This window comes from Lingula anatina, chromosome 1 (genome assembly GCF_051362555.1).
Source record: "Lingula anatina isolate TDL-2025a chromosome 1, LinAna3.0, whole genome shotgun sequence".
NCBI classification, from domain to species: Eukaryota; Metazoa; Brachiopoda; class Lingulata; order Lingulida; family Lingulidae; genus Lingula; species Lingula anatina.
The window spans coordinates 1-5194 of NC_141767.1; positions in this window are offsets into that span (position 1 = coordinate 1).

Here is a 5194-nt window from a genome sequence, read left to right on the forward strand (position 1 = left end):
ACCCTAACCCTAACCCTAACCCTAACCCTAACCCTAACCCTAACCCTAACCCTAACCCTAACCCTAACCCTAACCCTAACCCTAACCCTAACCCTAACCCTAACCCTAACCCTAACCCTAACCCTAACCCTAACCCTAACCCTAACCCTAACCCTAACCCTAACCCTAACCCTAACCCTAACCCTAACCCTAACCCTAACCCTAACCCTAACCCTAACCCTAACCCTAACCCTAACCTAACCCTAACCCTAACCCTAACCCTAACCCTAACCCTAACCCTAACCCTAACCCTAACCCTAACCCTAACCCTAACCCTAACCCTAACCCTAACCCTAACCCTAACCCTAACCCTAACCCTAACCCTAACCCTAACCCTAACCCTAACCCTAACCCTAACCCTAACCCTAACCCTAACCCTAACCCTAACCCTAACCCTAACCCTAACCCTAACCCTAACCCTAACCCTAACCCTAACCCTAACCCTAACCCTAACCCTAACCCTAACCCTAACCCTAACCAACCCCCCAACCCTAACCCTAACCCTAAACCCTAACCCTAACCCTAACCCTAACCCTAACCCTAACCCTAACCCTAACCCTAACCCTAACCCTAACCCTAACCCTAACCCTAACCCTAACCCTAACCCTAACCCTAACCCTAACCCTAACCCTAACCCTAACCCTAACCCTAACCCTAACCCTAACCCTAACCCTAACCCTAACCCTAACCCTAACCCTAACCCTAACCCTAACCCTAACCCTAACCCTAACCCTAACCCTAACCCTAACCCTAACCCTAACCCTAACCCTAACCCTAACCCTAACCCTAACCCTAACCCTAACCCTAACCCTAACCCTAACCCTAACCCTAACCCTAACCCTAACCCTAACCCTAACCCTAACCCTAACCCTAACCCTAACCCTAACCCTAACCCTAACCCTAACCCTAACCCTAACCCTAACCCTAACCCTAACCCTAACCCTAACCCTAACCCTAACCCTAACCCTAACCCTAACCCTAACCCTAACCCTAACCCTAACCCTAACCCTAACCCTAACCCTAACCCTAACCCTAACCCTAACCCTAACCCTAACCCTAACCCTAACCCTAACCCTAACCCTAACCCTAACCCTAACCCTAACCCTAACCCTAACCCTAACCCTAACCCTAACCCTAACCCTAACCCTAACCCTAACCCTAACCCTAACCCTAACCCTAACCCTAACCCTAACCCTAACCCTAACCCTAACCCTAACCCTAACCCTAACCCTAACCCTAACCCTAACCCTAACCCTAACCCTAACCCTAACCCTAACCCTAACCCTAACCCTAACCCTAACCCTAACCCTAACCCTAACCCTAACCCTAACCCTAACCCTAACCCTAACCCTAACCCTAACCCTAACCCTAACCCTAACCCTAACCCTAACCCTAACCCTAACCCTAACCCTAACCCTAACCCTAACCCTAACCCTAACCCTAACCCTAACCCTAACCCTAACCCTAACCCTAACCCTAACCCTAACCCTAACCCTAACCCTAACCCTAACCCTAACCCTAACCCTAACCCTAACCCTAACCCTAACCCTAACCCTAACCCTAACCCTAACCCTAACCCTAACCCTAACCCTAACCCTAACCCTAACCCTAACCCTAACCCTAACCCTAACCCTAACCCTAACCCTAACCCTAACCCTAACCCTAACCCTAACCCTAACCCTAACCCTAACCCTAACCCTAACCCTAACCCTAACCCTAACCCTAACCCTAACCCTAACCCTAACCCTAACCCTAACCCTAACCCTAACCCTAACCCTAACCCTAACCCTAACCCTAACCCTAACCCTAACCCTAACCCTAACCCTAACCCTAACCCTAACCCTAACCCTAACCCTAACCCTAACCCTAACCCTAACCCTAACCCTAACCCTAACCCTAACCCTAACCCTAACCCTAACCCTAACCCTAACCCTAACCCTAACCCTAACCCTAACCCTAACCCTAACCCTAACCCTAACCCTAACCCTAACCCTAACCCTAACCCTAACCCTAACCCTAACCCTAACCCTAACCCTAACCCTAACCCTAACCCTAACCCTAACCCTAACCCTAACCCTAACCCTAACCCTAACCCTAACCCTAACCCTAACCCTAACCCTAACCCTAACCCTAACCCTAACCCTAACCCTAACCCTAACCCTAACCCTAACCCTAACCCTAACCCTAACCCTAACCCTAACCCTAACCCTAACCCTAACCCTAACCCTAACCCTAACCCTAACCCTAACCCTAACCCTAACCCTAACCCTAACCCTAACCCTAACCCTAACCCTAACCCTAACCCTAACCCTAACCCTAACCCTAACCCTAACCCTAACCCTAACCCTAACCCTAACCCTAACCCTAACCCTAACCCTAACCCTAACCCTAACCCTAACCCTAACCCTAACCCTAACCCTAACCCTAACCCTAACCCTAACCCTAACCCTAACCCTAACCCTAACCCTAACCCTAACCCTAACCCTAACCCTAACCCTAACCCTAACCCTAACCCTAACCCTAACCCTAACCCTAACCCTAACCCTAACCCTAACCCTAACCCTAACCCTAACCCTAACCCTAACCCTAACCCTAACCCTAACCCTAACCCTAACCCTAACCCTAACCCTAACCCTAACCCTAACCCTAACCCTAACCCTAACCCTAACCCTAACCCTAACCCTAACCCTAACCCTAACCCTAACCCTAACCCTAACCCTAACCCTAACCCTAACCCTAACCCTAACCCTAACCCTAACCCTAACCCTAACCCTAACCCTAACCCTAACCCTAACCCTAACCCTAACCCTAACCCTAACCCTAACCCTAACCCTAACCCTAACCCTAACCCTAACCCTAACCCTAACCCTAACCCTAACCCTAACCCTAACCCTAACCCTAACCCTAACCCTAACCCTAACCCTAACCCTAACCCTAACCCTAACCCTAACCCTAACCCTAACCCTAACCCTAACCCTAACCCTAACCCTAACCCTAACCCTAACCCTAACCCTAACCCTAACCCTAACCCTAACCCTAACCCTAACCCTAACCCTAACCCTAACCCTAACCCTAACCCTAACCCTAACCCTAACCCTAACCCTAACCCTAACCCTAACCCTAACCCTAACCCTAACCCTAACCCTAACCCTAACCCTAACCCTAACCCTAACCCTAACCCTAACCCTAACCCTAACCCTAACCCTAACCCTAACCCTAACCCTAACCCTAACCCTAACCCTAACCCTAACCCTAACCCTAACCCTAACCCTAACCCTAACCCTAACCCTAACCCTAACCCTAACCCTAACCCTAACCCTAACCCTAACCCTAACCCTAACCCTAACCCTAACCCTAACCCTAACCCTAACCCTAACCCTAACCCTAACCCTAACCCTAACCCTAACCCTAACCCTAACCCTAACCCTAACCCTAACCCTAACCCTAACCCTAACCCTAACCCTAACCCTAACCCTAACCCTAACCCTAACCCTAACCCTAACCCTAACCCTAACCCTAACCCTAACCCTAACCCTAACCCTAACCCTAACCCTAACCCTAACCCTAACCCTAACCCTAACCCTAACCCTAACCCTAACCCTAACCCTAACCCTAACCCTAACCCTAACCCTAACCCTAACCCTAACCCTAACCCTAACCCTAACCCTAACCCTAACCCTAACCCTAACCCTAACCCTAACCCTAACCCTAACCCTAACCCTAACCCTAACCCTAACCCTAACCCTAACCCTAACCCTAACCCTAACCCTAACCCTAACCCTAACCCTAACCCTAACCCTAACCCTAACCCTAACCCTAACCCTAACCCTAACCCTAACCCTAACCCTAACCCTAACCCTAACCCTAACCCTAACCCTAACCCTAACCCTAACCCTAACCCTAACCCTAACCCTAACCCTAACCCTAACCCTAACCCTAACCCTAACCCTAACCCTAACCCTAACCCTAACCCTAACCCTAACCCTAACCCTAACCCTAACCCTAACCCTAACCCTAACCCTAACCCTAACCCTAACCCTAACCCTAACCCTAACCCTAACCCTAACCCTAACCCTAACCCTAACCCTAACCCTAACCCTAACCCTAACCCTAACCCTAACCCTAACCCTAACCCTAACCCTAACCCTAACCCTAACCCTAACCCTAACCCTAACCCTAACCCTAACCCTAACCCTAACCCTAACCCTAACCCTAACCCTAACCCTAACCCTAACCCTAACCCTAACCCTAACCCTAACCCTAACCCTAACCCTAACCCTAACCCTAACCCTAACCCTAACCCTAACCCTAACCCTAACCCTAACCCTAACCCTAACCCTAACCCTAACCCTAACCCTAACCCTAACCCTAACCCTAACCCTAACCCTAACCCTAACCCTAACCCTAACCCTAACCCTAACCCTAACCCTAACCCTAACCCTAACCCTAACCCTAACCCTAACCCTAACCCTAACCCTAACCCTAACCCTAACCCTAACCCTAACCCTAACCCTAACCCTAACCCTAACCCTAACCCTAACCCTAACCCTAACCCTAACCCTAACCCTAACCCTAACCCTAACCCTAACCCTAACCCTAACCCTAACCCTAACCCTAACCCTAACCCTAACCCTAACCCTAACCCTAACCCTAACCCTAACCCTAACCCTAACCCTAACCCTAACCCTAACCCTAACCCTAACCCTAACCCTAACCCTAACCCTAACCCTAACCCTAACCCTAACCCTAACCCTAACCCTAACCCTAACCCTAACCCTAACCCTAACCCTAACCCTAACCCTAACCCTAACCCTAACCCTAACCCTAACCCTAACCCTAACCCTAACCCTAACCCTAACCCTAACCCTAACCCTAACCCTAACCCTAACCCTAACCCTAACCCTAACCCTAACCCTAACCCTAACCCTAACCCTAACCCTAACCCTAACCCTAACCCTAACCCTAACCCTAACCCTAACCCTAACCCTAACCCTAACCCTAACCCTAACCCTAACCCTAACCCTAACCCTAACCCTAACCCTAACCCTAACCCTAACCCTAACCCTAACCCTAACCCTAACCCTAACCCTAACCCTAACCCTAACCCTAACCCTAACCCTAACCCTAACCCTAACCCTAACCCTAACCCTAACCC